The following is a 14,108-nucleotide window of genomic DNA, read 5'->3' as shown; positions in this document are numbered from 1 at the left end:
CAACTGTCCTTTTCCCTTTGAAGTCTGATGCACGGTTCCTTGAAGACGTCAAATGCATCTGATTTTTCTCGGATGAAGCTTATCCAAGTGTAGCTGGAATGGTCATCAACAACCACATAAGCATATCTCTTTCCACCTAGACTTTCAACCTGCATAGGTCCCATTAAGTCCATGTGCAAAAGTTCCAGGGTTTTGGATGTTGTAGGATGTCCTAGCTTAGGATGTGACATCTTGGTTTGCTTGCCAACCTGGCATTCTCCACAGACTCTTCCTTCATCAATAAGCAACTTTGGGATTCCTCTAACTGCTTCCTTGGATATGATCTTTTTCATTCCCCTTAAATGAAGATGACCAAGACGTCTATGCCACAACTTCACCTCTTGTTCTTCCTTGGCTGAGGAGCAAATAGTGGAGTAGTTTGAGACTTTAGGTTCCCATAGATAGCTATTATCTTTGGATCTGGATCCTCTCATAACTTCCTGATTATCTCCATTCGTCACAACACATAGCTCCTTAGTGAACTGAACATAGAACCCTTGATCACACAGCTGACTTATGCTGATGAGATTAGCGGTTAGTCCTTTTACTAACAACATATTATTCAGTTCTGGAACTCCTGAGCTGTCCAGTTTACCCACACCTTTGATTTTTCCTTTAGCATCATCACCAAAGGTCACATAACTGGTAGTGTGACGTTGTATATCCACCAATAAATTCTCCATACCAGTCATATGTCTTGAGCAACCACTATCAAAGTACCAGTCTTCTATGGTAGATGCCCTTAGAGCTGTGTGAGCTAACCTAGCAACCCATTGACGTTTCTTAATGGGGGCATTATGCTTATATGCCTTATGCTTAGGTATGACATGAGGGGTTTGGTTAGGATAACCATGCAACCTGTAGCATAAGGCTTTTATATGACCAAATCTACCATAATATTGACATCTCCATCTCTGAAATTTCTTCTTCTGATGATTATTCATCCTGGTTCCCTGATGTTAAGACATTGGTTGTGACTTCTGCTTGAACTTCTGAACTTTAGCCTTTGAGCGTTTGAGTTCAGTTGAGGATTTCTTCACAAAGCCTAAACCAGACATGGCTCCTGACTTCTGTCCCACCTTTAGGATCTCTTCCAATGTGTCTGTTCCTTTATTTAGCATTCTGATGGATTTTGTCATTTGATCTAGTTTGGAGGTCAACAAGGTTATCTCACCATTTAGACCATCTATGACTGTCAGATGCTTCTGTTTCTCACCCTCTAGCTCCTTGATGAGTTTCTTCTGCTTTTCTCCTTGTACACGCACTTCTGCACTTGTGACACATAGCTCCTTATATGATGCAGCAAGTTCCTCAAGGGTCAGTTCATCTATACTTGAGTCATCATCAGTGGCACAAACACTAGTTAGTGCAGTGACATGTTTAGCAGATTCACTATCAGAATCTCCTTCAGACCATGTGACAGATAGCCCCTTCCTTTGCATCTTGAGGTAAGTAGAACATTCAGCTCTAACATGTCCAAAACCTTCACATCCATGACACTGGATTCCCTTGCCTTGGTTGAACTTTTCTTCAGAAGTTGATCTTTTCCTGATGTCAGACGAGATGTTCTTGACATTTGGTCTACCTTTTTGATCAATCTTCTTTACGAACTTATTGAACTGTCTCCCAAGCAGGCCTATGGCTTCTGATATGCTTTCATCACCTCCAGTACTTCCTGCTTCTGAATCCTCTTCAGTGTTTGATACAAAAGCTACGCTTTTGTTCTTCTTTTCACCATTCTCACACAAGCCCATTTCAAAGGTTTTGAGAGAACCAATGAGCTCATCCACCTTCATATTGCATATCTCCTGAGCCTCTTCTATAGCAGTGACCTTCATGGCAAATCTCTTAGGTAATGACCTGAGAATCTTTCTTACAAGTTTCTCTTCAGCCATTTTCTCACCTAAGCCACCAGAGGTGTTGGCAATTTCAAGAATATTCATGTGGAAATCATGAATAGTCTCATCCTCTTTCATCCTCAGATTTTCAAACTTGGTGGTCAGCATCTGAAGTTTAGACATCCTCACCTTAGAGGTACCTTCATGAGTTATCTTGAGGGTATACCAAACTTCCTTAGCCAGCTCACAGTGGTGCACCAGTCTGAAGATGTTCTTACTTATTCCATTGAACAATGCATTCAAGGCCTTAGAATTTCCAAGGGCTACTGCCTCTTGCTCCTTGTCCCACTCTTCTTCAGGAATTTGCACACTGACTCTGTCATACGGTGAACTGACTTGGGGTGTTTTGCTTTTTATCGCAATGTCGCGGATAGCAAGAGTCGCCACCGACTTTTCTTTTATCCAATAAGGAAAGGTGGAAAAGAACAGGAAAGACCTCAATAGATTTTGGGTTCGGGAGGTACATTATACAAAGGGAAGGTGTTAGCACCCTTTGTATCCATGGTTATCCATGGGCTCTTAATTACTGGATCACTTATATTTTTGTCTGAAAAGTGTCGGTGAATTGCTTAAAAAATGTTTGAAAGAGAGTTTAACTTTGTAATGATTCTCGTATGAATGTATACAAAGTATTTATCTCATTTGATTTTGAAAAATGGTTTAGAAAAATATAACTCGGTAATGATTCTAGTATGAATGCATACCAAGTGGTGATTTTCTAGGATTTGTAAAGTGTAAAGTGTGAGGGGTGGAAAATGTTTTAGGTTATGATCCAGTAATTGAGAGTTATACCTTCCTGAGGTCGTTATGGGCATTTCCTATCCTTATGAGGGTAAAACTGTCCTTACTATTGAGAAGTAAGTAATTTTACCCTTTGGATGTTAAGGGGTCATCGTAGGGTCATCGATAGGTCATTGAAGGCAACAGTTGTAAGGATACCTTAGCATTCGAAGGGACGATCATCATTTAACCGTAGGCTACACCGAAGGGTCATCGAGGGACAAAATCGTATTTTCGAAGGCAACATCCGAGGGACTATGATTTATTTTATGATGATTTAATCGAAGGGCCATTGCTAAGTGTATCCCCACATTCGCGGGACATGACCGTTATACCGTAATACCGTAAGGCAGCAAAGAGAGGTCCAAGATCACTTATTTAAAGGTCATATTTTAAAGTCAATTAAGTAATTAAGTCCATACTAAAATCAATACATTAAAATTAATACATTAAAATTAATACATTAAAATTAACATATTAAAATTAATTAAGTAATTTAGGGTGAGTCTCCACAAGGGTATCCCACAAATAAAGTGGAAGACCTAACGGCAATCTTTTCCCGGGACATGTGAACCTTGGCAAAATTCAGCAAACGGGTTAGAATACCAAATCGGGGTGTAATCAAAGATTACACCGCAAAAGAAAATACAGCAGCATGAATGTCAGGCAAAACAGTGCATAATTAACATAGAATAGATCAGATACGCATAGGACATAACAAACAAAATATTAGCGACTGTCCCGTTCGCCTCTGCCTCGCCTAGCGAGGGCCTAGCGAATACTCGCTACATGCTCGCTTAGCGATGTGCTAGCGAGCGGCTGCGGGTTTTGAATTTCAGAACAGTATGACTTCAACCTGCGGCATAGCTTATGGCATCCAACACATAATTATACGGTTCAGCATTCACAATATTCAGGCACACTTAAATTCACATGCAAAACCTCAAATATGTTTATGAATTCAATTATAATATCACATGCAAGTTAAGAACATAAAGCGGTATCACATGCAAATTAAGAAAATAAAGCGATAATAGTAATGCAAACCTGTTTGCAATCGAATTGCAACCTTGAATTGGCGAGCCGGATTGAGTTGGACGGTGGTAGCTTCGGAGCGGAGGAGCGGCCTTCAGGGTTTCTGTCATACCCCAATTTTGTCCGGCCATTTTGGTTTATCCATGAGATTGCTTTGTTTCAAAAGGGCCATTTACATAGACATGTCCATGATTAATGTTGCAAAATATGGTTTGAATCTTTTTACGACACTGATCCAAAAGTCCATTCGATTATCAGTAAAGTATTAAGAGACATGATTATTTTTATGATCACTTGTCATTAAACCCATTTGCACATTTCAAACAAATACCAAATCTCTAAACCGTTCATAAAAAAAAAACCTTAAACTAAACTTGCATCTTTTCTAAATATGACTGTGTTTAGTTTATATCAGGATACCACATACATGAGTATTAGATTGGTTTTTAGGATCAAGTTTGAAATTGCAACATTTTTTGTAGCATGTTTTATGCTAGACCTTTTGGCATGTTTTATTAATGTGCTAAAGTTAATCGAGTTGAAAATCCATTAAAATTACATTTTTGGGCCCAACCCATTTTTAAATTTGAGAAATAGCTTAGAATTTTCTTTTTTATTAATACAATTAAATTGTTAAGACAAAATTTAAAATTTAAAAAAAGAGACCAATTGCACAAATAAATAATAATCCAAACAATATTCCAAATAATAGAAAAAAACACTTTAATAATTCAATTCTTTCCCAAATCCAACAAGTTACAATTGCTATTAGACTTGTAATTCAATAAGTTACAAATAAATCCAAATATACACATTTGTCTTAAAAGAAAACCTTAAGTAATTACATTTTCTAATTAAATAAAAAAAGGTGTTGTTGGTGACCAAAAGCTGGCGCCCCCACGTTTGGCATTTCTCACAAGCCACCTTCATCAAGTCACTTCCAAAGTTGTAATATGCAGAGAACAAAAGCAGCTTATTTTAAAAGCACTTTCCAAAAGCTCTTAAGAAACTGCAAAACAACAAAATAAATCACTCAGATTAAAGCTTTATCCAACAAATTAACATAAACATCCAAAAAGCATGTCAAGGTTGATCTAAAACAGGAACAAACGAAATCCCACATAATCTAGGGATGAGAAAATCGAGAAAGGGGGAAGTTGTTTCTAAGATTGAGATTTCTTCATAAACAGAGGGAGGATTAACAGATGCACGGTAAGAAATTTCTTCTAAAAAAAAAACCTAAACCACAACAAAAACAGCATAGGCACAACAAGAGATTAAAAAAAAAACCTCTGAACATTTAATTCAGGATGCTACTCAAAATCGAACCCCACACCATCATAAAAGCCGTTTCGTAATTCTTCAAATCTCTCGTCAGATCCGTCCCAAATCGAAGCAGAATCCCAAATCGCTACCTTAAATCTCAATCTCACATACTGCTCAAACCCTAGAAGAGCTTCTTGTTGCTCATCTTCCTCAATCCCAATCTCGTTCCCAAGCTTGAGCTAAAGAGCCACCACCCCTCAACAACATACAAGCAGCAACGACAAGGAAACAGAGAAGGAGATCAGAATCTAACTGAATACGAAAAAAGAGACACAAAGGGCAAGGAAACAAACTTTCACCTGAACATATTGGTAGTTTTTTCTCTCTCGCTTTAAACTTCATTATATGTAACTCGATCTGCAACTTTACTTTGTCGCACGCCGTTGATTCTGAGACCTATGACTAAATATGATTGGAACACCTTTTGATTTGTTCATGCTTGTTTCTTCTTGAATCGTGGATAACTCTTAATTTTTGGTTGGTTTAGGGTGTGATTTAAAACGTGATGAGAATATTGGTTTTCTGAAAAGACCGATCCCGTTAATTGTTTTTTCGATTGGTGAAAAGGGTTTTAGATTCGTAGAGGGGATACGAAGAGGGTTAGGGTTCATATCTAAAGCTTTTATACTTGACGGTGGCACCGCTAGTGGTCGCCGCCCCTCTCCGGCGAAGGTCGATGAAGAGGATGACTTGAAATGTTGAGAGAGAGAGAGAACGCTTAGAGAGTGTTATTTTTTTATATTTGATGGATAAATAATATCTTGATTCCATCAATAGAAATATATTGTTTTTAAATAATGGTGGCTCTTAATTAATAGAAATATTTTGTTTTAAATAATGGTGGCTCTTAATTAATAGAAATATATTGTTTTAAATAATGGTGGCTATTAAAGCCACTTGATACACTTTTATGAACAATGACTCAACGTTTCCATTTTCAAGAATACAACGGTCAGTACGTGGGAATTCCACTTCCTTTCTTATCATCATGAATAATTTTTCTTTTTTTTTTTAATTTATTTGGGCCTTTAAGCTCCCAGCCCATTCGGGTTTCTAAGACCAAGCACATCCAGCATTCTGCACCCCCTGCTTGTGGGCTAGTTAGGCCCATCTTTTAGATTTATTTCTTATTTGTTTTTTTTCATATGATCATTATCTTTAGTGAAACTCTTTTAACCAATTTAGTAAATTAGGTTTAGTTAAATTGATTAATTTGTTTTTTATTTAGTTATATCGATTAAGTATGGTTAAGCTAAATTAATAGATACATAATTAAATAATTCTACTTGGATAAATAGTCTATTTCTCCACCATGTCTTATATAATGATGCATACCTTAAACATTACAAGAATAATTGGTAATTAAGATGGATATTTGTTAAGTTAAAATCTTAAATAAAAAAAAGTAACCTTTTCAAATTCGAGCGAGTACTTCATCCGTGCAATTCAATTTTTTTTTTTTTCTGATTAAAACTTTCTAATTCTAAAACTTGGATGAAAAAGAATATAGGAAGCGTCCGCTTCACTATTTCTCAATTACTCGAATAATTGGCGTACGCCATATTGCACGAGTTTTTGTCATCCGATTAAACCTTAATCATAACAATTCCAAATCAATTTTTCAAATCAAATATAAATTCTAAAAGTCAAATAATTTCTAAACTCAAATCACATTTTCTAAATTAATTACAAATTCCAAAAGTCTCTATTTTAATAATTAATCTTTAAATGAAAAGGAGATTAATAAGCTTCCGCTTTATTATCTCTCGATTATTCGAATAATTGGCGTACGCCATATTGCTCGAATTTTTGTCATTTAATTAACACCTTAAAAACTCTATAAAATTAAAATTATTTTCTCAAATTAATTACAAATCCTAAAAGCATTATAATAATTAATATTTAAATGAAAAGGAGATTAATAAGCTTCCGCTTTATTATCTCTCGATTATTCGAATAATTGGCGTACGCCATATTGCTCGAATTTTTTGTCATTTAATTAACACCTTAAAACTCCATAAAATCAAATTACTCCTCCAGATTATTTATTAATTCTAAAAGCCTTGTTTTTAATAATTAATTTTGAATGAAAAGGAGAATAGTAAGCTTCCGCTTTATTATCTCTCGATTATTCGAATAATTGGCGTACGCCATATTGCTCGAATCTTCGTCATCAAATTAAAACACAATCGAATAAATCCAAACTATTTTCGCAAATCACATACAAACATCTAAACATATCTTTCACAATTTAAACCTCGGGTGATAGGAGATAGGAGGCATACGCCTCGCCATCTCTCGATTATTTGAATAATTGGCGTACGCCATATTGCACAAATTATCGACTTCCGACTAAAATACGCTAAATAAACTTGGATAAAGGAATAAGTGGCGTACGCCTCATTATCCTTTGAATAAGCAAGTAGAAGGCGTACGCCTCACTACCATGCATATTCAACATCCACAAACAAACCTTTAAATAATCGAACGAAAAAGGAGTAGAAGGCGTACGCCTTAGTACTCCTCGAAAGAATTGAACGATTGGTGTACACCACATTGCTCAATCTTTTGTCGTTCTTTAAAACACCTTAACAAATCAAATTAATCTCTCGTCCCACTGGGCGGCCCACAACCTTAAAATTCCTTTCAGAAGAATACTATTAATCCTTTCTAATGCGCATAACAAACCAACGCTTAAGCCTCCGCCGAGAGTAGACAAGCCAGCGTTTAGCCTTTAGAACGCGATCTACACAGTCGTTCATTAAAAGACACTAACAAAAACCGTAGTTTCCCGAACTACGAATGCTCTGATTTCCTTATTGCACCATAAGGATACGTAGGCAGGAGATTGCTGTATCTTCGCGAGCACACTAATAAAAAACCTCCCTTTTTCCATTCTGAGGTCTTCATCCATCTCTATTACCAATTCTAATCACTCGAAGAAAACGAATAACAGTTAACTAACATTCAAATAGCAAATTAGACTAAAAGGTTCCCGTTGAGTACAACGGACGTGAGGGGTGCTAATACCTTCCCCTTGCGTAATCGACTCCCGAACCCGAATATGGTTGCGACGACCATTATTCTATTTTTTTAAAGGTTTTATCGATATTTTCCTATTCCTTCATTGGAATAAATAAAGTTCGGTGGCGACTCTGTTTTGAACATAATTTTTTCCACGACTATCGCGAGGAATCGTATTTTTCGAGATGCGACAGATGGCGACTCTGCTGGGGAGCCCGCTCCAAGCAAGAGAGAGTCAAGCCTAACTTAGTCAATTTGCTATGAATGATAGAATACTGTTTTTTATTTATTTATTTGTTTTTGTATATCTTGATGTATTATTTATGCTATGTATTTTATTTTGCTATTATGTTGGGTGATCTATGGTGTTTGACACATGTTGTGAGATAAGCTCCGTACCCGAGCTTTGAGAAGAACTTAGAACTCGGAGTTGTGTAGTATTGAACCAGGGGGTGTACACCTCATTGGGACAATACGAGAACTCCACCTAGAGTAGATCTGTTCAGAATTTCCATCATAATATGGCTAGCCCATTATTGCGAGGAAACGTTGAACATGGTCCATGACTCTGGGGACCTCATCTTAAACTGAAGTCCGTCTTCATGATTGGCGATCGTGTAGTATTGAACCGAAGGGTGTACACCCTGTTCGAACAATACGAGGATCCCACTTAGAGTAGACCGATTCAGAATTTCCATCTCAATGTGGCTAGCCCATTATTGCGATGGAAAACTGAACTTGGTCCGTGACTCTAAGTTCTTATCATAAAAGTGGATAACCTTAGGAGCAATCCTTGATGTGTGGGGTAAAAGACATAGAACCGTTGTTAAGTTGAAACCTTGTGATATATGTGAAACCTGGATCCCTGTCATTGCATAAACATCATGTTGCATTCATTATGAGCATAGCAAGATCATTTACACACTTTTTATTTTCAGGGAATTTCAAAATTTTCAGTTAATTAAGCATTCAAGAACAAATGGAGTCAGAAAAGAAAAAAACATTCCAAATCAAAGCTAAGGTACCATGTGTGAAGAAGTTCATTGCATTCAGAGATGGGTTGACTAACATCCGTCGAGACGCATTCACACTCAAATATGGGAAGATTCTACACTTGTTGTCTGTACCAGTACAGAAGGAAGCTATTACCGCATTAGCCCAGTTTTATGATCCACCACTCAGAAGTTTTCTCTTTAAAGATTTCCAGTTGGCCCCGACTTTGGAAGAATTTGGAAGAATATTGGACTCTCCTAAACAGAAGAAGGGACCATACAAGGGGTTAGGTCAAGTCCCTGAACCCGAAGAGTTGGCAAAAGTATTAAGCATCCCAGTCAAAGATCTAACCCCTAACATCAAAATTTGGGGAAAGGTACAAGGAATTCCACAAGAATACTTGGAGAAAACTGCTCAAAGCTTTGCTGAAGCCCAGAAGTGGGAAGCCCATGATACTATTATGGCTTTACTAATTTTTGGATTAGTGTTATTTCCTAATATGGAGAAGTTAATTGATGTAGCAGCTATTAGCGTGTTTTGGGCCGTCAAGGTTAAGAATGAAGATCCAGTGCCCGCACTCCTAGCAGATGTCTATCACACTTTGCACTTACGCTTTGAGAAGAAGGGAGGACTGATGTTATGTTGCATACCACTCCTTTACCAATGGCTTGTCTCTCATGTGTTCAAAGAGGTTGATACAATTGAAAGTATGGATGGATATGAGTGGTCTCAAAAGCTAGTAGGACTCACTGAAAATACCATTATTTGGTATCCTTATGGCTTGAATGTGGGAGATACAATTACTAGCTGTGGAGAATTTCCGAATGTACCATTAATAGGGTCAAAAGGATGCATTAACTACAATCCTGTTTTAGCAGTAAGGCAGTTGGGTTATCCTATCACATACAAACCAGATGACCAGTTGTTAGAAGGTTTTGTGTTCCATGATATGGAGGATCCCGCTATGCTGAGAAGGGTCATCCGAGCCTGGGAGAAAGTTCGCTTCAGAGGACAAGACAAAGGAAAAGGTGTCATAAGGGATAGAGAACCCTATCATCAATGGGTCACCAGAAGAAGTCAAGAGATTAAACTGCCATTCATCCTCAATCCTCCAACTCAACCTCCACCACCAGAACCCATCCCTGTCTCCATGGAAGAAGTGGAAGCATTGAGAGCTACTATAGCAAGACTTGGACGAGAAAAGGAAGAGCTACAGACCAGCTTCCAGCAAGTTTCAAATGAAAGAAATGAAATAAAGTGGGAACTAGAGAGGAAGAAGGCCCAACTTGAAGCGACTGAGGAAAAGGTCGACAAGGAAGAACATAAGAGAAAGAAAGTGAAGGTAGGCATGGAACAAGCTGATCACTGCCTAGAAACCCTTAAAGAGCAGTTAAGACAAGTTGAGAAAGAATGCCTAAGGAATAAGCGATGGTGGCTACGAGCTACAAAAGAGAAAAAAGAGGTTAGAGAGATATTGGAGGCTAAGATACAAGATCTCACTATCTCCCTCCATAATGCTGAGACCCAAGCCGAGCACGAGCGCCGACTTAAGGAAAGAGCCCTGGAAGCTTCTCGAGTCACACCTACGACTTGGGCCGAGAAATGTCAAGAAGCAAAAGATGCTAGAGGAGTTGCTCAACATTGGAAAGATAGATTTGAGGCATTCCATCAAGATAGTGTGATATGGCTAAGGGAAAGAGAGCAAGTCATTGAGGATTACGATACCTTTAGGAGAACTATCAATTTCTTGCAAGCGGACAAAGATGGGTACCGTGCAAAGCTCAACGGTTTGGTACATTTCTGCAACGGGATAACCCAAGAAATGCCTTGGAGGTTGAGAGAGGCAGTGGAAGGATTGGACCAGCATGGCACACATCCTGCTGTAATCCATTTTGTTATGATGTGTGAGGGGATGGTGAAGAGGTTCAAGTCTGAATTAGAAGAACTCATAACTCGAAAGACTTCTGTGTGATTCTTCTATTTTTCTTATATTCAGTTAATATGTGAGCTGTATCGATTTGGGCGGTTATGCCTTTGTACTCCGTACTTTAAATATTTGAATGGAAGGGGATGATCCTCATTTTTATTTCCTGACTTTATGTTTTCTCTAAATGCTTAATATAACTACAACCGTGATGAAAATTCCCTGAAAATAAAATATGCATAACATTCGCATCCTCACATGCATCACGCTTCATGAAAACTCAAAAAAAACTTACCCAACCTTTTTACCCTTTATCCAGCCACGCTGACTAATCGACATCGGTACGAGACGCGAGGCAAATACAAGATGACATTAGAACAAGTTGAGGCCAACCAGGTTACCATGAGGACAGACATCAACACGATCCAGGAGAAGATGGATCAGCTGTTGGAGACAATGCTTGCGATCGCTCAGCGAGAGAGGAGCGAGGAGGAAGAAGATAGGGCAAAAAGGAATAATGGCACGCCAGGTCTGAATCCCCAAGACGAAAGTTACATTCCCACCAAGAAGAGATTGGTTCAGATACCAGTAGGAGGCAAGGGAGATGGAGACCGTGCAGAGCCTTCTGATACGTCTACTCATCATGGATCCGAGATTGGAGATGACCAGTATGATGCATTCTATATGCCTGATCAACCAAAGCCTAAGATACTTTCAGATCCTGCTGCAGATAGACTTCGTGCCCTGGAAAAGAAAATCAAAGCCATAGAAGGAAACAATATCTTCGGTGCTTCTGCCATGAACATGCGTTTGGTATCGAATTTAGTCATCCCAGCTAAATTTAAAACCCCTGATTTCGAGAAATACAAAGGACAGACTTGTCCAAGAAGTCACTTGGTGATGTATTTCAGGAAAATGGCTGCTCATACCGAAAATGACAAACTACTCGTACACTGTTTTCAAGACAGTTTGAGTGGGGCATCTCTGAGATGGTATATGAGTTTAGAACAGGGCCGAATTCAAAGTTGGGAGGATTTGGCTGACGCATTTCTCCGTCAGTACAAATACAACTTAGATATGGCACCCGACCGAATGCAGTTGCAGGGGATGGCTATGAAGGAGAGTGAGTCATTCAAAGAATATGCCCAGCGGTGGAGAGAGTTGGCTGCTCAGGTAGAGCCACCATTGTCTGAGAAGGAAATGACCGGTATATTTGTGGACACCTTGAAGGACCCATTCTTTGATCGATTAGTGAGCAGTGCCGCATCTGACTTCGCACATCTCGTCACGATTGGAGACCGCATAGAGAAGGGGTTGAGGGATGGAAAAATTCCTGGAGCAGTAACAGCATCTAGCGCACCAAAGAAATATTCTGGAGGCTTCCCAAAGAAAAGAGAAGGTGAAACAAACGCCATATCCAGGAACTACAAAGGGAAGCAACAAGCTTCATATGGTCAAGTCGCCGCTGTGGTACCTATACCCTATCAGCAGTCGACGCAACAACAACAAATTTATCAACCACAACATCAACAACATCATCATCAGCAAAATACCGCACCACCAAGACAGTTCAAGCCAAGACCTCCAAGAAGACAACTTGATCCTCTACCAGTACCTTATAGTCAGATATTCCCATATCTGCAGAAGGAGGGCCTTCTAACATTGAGGGAGTTAAAACCAGCTGTTTTTCCATATCCACCTGGATACGACGCTAATGCCCATTGTGAATTTCACATGGGAGCACCTGGTCATACCTTGGAAAACTGTTTCGCATTTCAGAATCGAGTACAAGACTTGATCGAAGCCAAGGTCGTTTCTTTCACTCCAAGACGCCCGAACGTGAATACCAACCCTATGCCAACGCATAAGGATGCTTCCGTCAGTGCCATTGAGGAGAGTGATGGAGGCAAACTGATCCGTAAGGTTGAAGAGATTCAAACCCCTATCACCATGATAGGAGCACAATTGCTGAAAAGTGGTTTGATCCTAGAAGAGATGGTTGAGGAAGAGAATAATGAAGAGTTGAGGAGTTTTATACAACGAATGCTGGATCGAGGCGAGTTACAGATAACTTACCATGTCAAGAGCAAGCGCCAGGAAGAGATAGCCGTGGTAGATATCCCCTATGATGAGGTCAGAGTAGAAATACCTATAAATACGTTGGTGATAGAGTTCCCAGCACCTTTCGAATATAAAGATGAGAAGGCAGTCCCATGGATATATCAGCCCAGAGCTTTTAAGCAGGGGCAGGAAGATAAACCTTTAATGATTAACGAACCAAATGTCACTTCAATTGTGGGCCCAGCAGGAATGACGCGCAGCGGCCGAGTGTTCGCACCAAGAACTGTTGATACTTCTGAGAGAGCTAAAGGGAAGGAGGCTGTTGTCCAGATCCCCATTCCTAATCAGGGGATGCAAGACATGCACCTGTCTCCTAAAACTGGTGTCACTCGTGATGAGGCTGAGGAGTTTTTGAAAATAATCAAGAAAAGCGATTACAAGGTGGTGGACCAGCTAAACCAAACACCTTCCAAAATTTCCATGTTATCTCTCCTCCTCAACTCAGAAGCACACAGGAATTCGCTATTGAAGGTATTGAGCGCCGCTCATATCACCAAGGACATAACAATAGAACAGTTTGATGACGTAATAGCTTGTGTGACTACTGGAAATTTCTTGGGTTTTAATGATGACGAACTACCGATTGAAGGAAAGAACCATAACAAGGCTCTCCACATCTCTTTGAAATGCATGGATACTATACTGTCAAGGGTGTTGGTGGACACAGGTTCCTCATTGAACGTCATGCCAAAGACAACTTTGATAAAACTGCCAGTGGAAGGAATAAGTATGAAGCCCAGCACCCTAATTGTAAAAGCATTTGATGGCTCAAGGCGAGCAGTGATAGGAGAGGTTGACTTACCAACCAAGATAGGTCCAACAATTTTTAATATTACATTCCAGGTCATGGATATACATCCTGGTTACAGTTGCTTACTCGGGAGACCCTGGATTCACTCCGCAGGTGCTGTCACCTCCACTCTGCATCAAAAACTAAAATTCATCACAAATGACAAGATGATTGTGGT

At 39.2% G+C, this 14,108-nt stretch overlaps 1 long non-coding RNA gene across 1 annotated transcript; it reads right to left on the bottom strand.

The window, feature by feature from the left end:
- Positions 1–4,458: 4,458 nt before the first annotated feature.
- On the bottom strand, positions 4,459–5,969 carry LOC127097706 (uncharacterized). Its single transcript, XR_007793141.1, has 2 exons — positions 5,043–5,969; positions 4,459–4,761 (listed from the first exon to the last, which is right to left on the bottom strand). It is a non-coding gene; the product is annotated as an uncharacterized LOC127097706 (long non-coding RNA).
- Positions 5,970–14,108: the final 8,139 nt, after the last annotated feature.

The sequence above is a fragment of the Lathyrus oleraceus genome, chromosome 6 (genome assembly GCF_024323335.1).
Source record: "Lathyrus oleraceus cultivar Zhongwan6 chromosome 6, CAAS_Psat_ZW6_1.0, whole genome shotgun sequence".
Lineage (NCBI taxonomy): Eukaryota > Viridiplantae > Streptophyta > Magnoliopsida > Fabales > Fabaceae > Lathyrus > Lathyrus oleraceus.
Note: the sequence above shows the minus strand (reverse complement) of the source record. Positions and strands in the feature narration are given on the sequence as shown.